We start from the raw sequence: 1,330 nt of genomic DNA on the forward strand, positions 1-1,330 counted from the left end.
TTCTTTATTCTATCAAAACACTTTAACCTTTGCTTACCCTTTTGAGCCTTATTTATTCTTTCATATCCCTCTTTTGGAGTCAGTAAGTAAAATAAAAGATAAAAAGAGAGAAAAACAATAATAAAGACAAAAGAAAAGTCACAAGAAAAACAAAGAAAGTGGGAACTACGTTTGACCTGATTCCTCAAAGAGGGATACGTAGGCGCCTCACGGCTCGGTCATAGTGTAACATAGTGTGCATAATGTAACATAGTGTAACCAAAAAATAAAAATCCCCAAGCAAGAAGAACTGGGGCAGAAGTTGTGAAAAGAAAGTTTGATTCCAAGAGTTGTACTGTTTCACCCCTCCAAATTATTTTAAACTTTTGATACTCCTTTTCTTTTTAGCCATACACAAAAAAAAACCATATTGATGTCCAAAAAAGACCTCCCGATCAGTATCCGAGAAGTGCCAAGTTCATGCACGTGGAAGTCGGGAACAACACTCTGATCCCCAGCAGAGAAGAGGATCATAAACTGGAAATGAATTGATAGCCGAAAGAATCCCCAACAAAGAGCGTCATATCGACAACGCTCCAATCCCCAACTGAAAAATAAAATAAAATGAGAGAGTCTTATCGGTGAAAACCTTCACAGGCACCATGAGGCGATGAGAGTTGAGAGAAATGAGAGAGTCTTCTTAGTGAAAACCCCTCGAAGGGCACTATGAGGCGATAAGGCGAGATTGGCGGAAAAGGTCCACATTTGGCAAAAGTTGAGTATTTATTTATCCCCAGCGAGATGAGGCCATCCGAAAGATTGATTGGTACGAATAGACTGGGTTGATCAATCCGGAATGCACGACATGATCGTTGGGATTGGTTATATCATTCAGATAAGTTCTTTTCTTTCCTTTTTCCCAGCATTTGTTCAGAAAAACTTCTTCTTTTTCTATCTTTTAAAATTATCACTTTTTCATTTCTTGGTTTAAAAGACTTTGCTTCCCCAGTATTTTATTGTTGAAAAAGATTTTCAGAGCTTACTACCAGTTGCCAAAATGGTGCAAAGCAAAATCCAAAGATAAGGCGACAAAGCGAAAAGAAGTTTGTCACAAGACCAAATGATGAATGAGTTTAGATTCTAAGAGGCCCAAATCTCCAAGGGAAGTTATGGATCAAAATTCCAAGATGATCCCCAGCAGATTTGCGAGATACAGGAGCAACTCCGATAGATTCTCGACCAAGCTCCACAATGGTCGGACAACACGGAGCGGGAAAGGAAGAGAAACGAAAACCATCCCCAGCAGGAATACCAGCCCCAACAATCAATATTCTCCCCAGCAAGTTTTATA

Source organism: Nicotiana tabacum, chromosome 18 (genome assembly GCF_000715075.1).
Source record: "Nicotiana tabacum cultivar K326 chromosome 18, ASM71507v2, whole genome shotgun sequence".
Lineage (NCBI taxonomy): Eukaryota > Viridiplantae > Streptophyta > Magnoliopsida > Solanales > Solanaceae > Nicotiana > Nicotiana tabacum.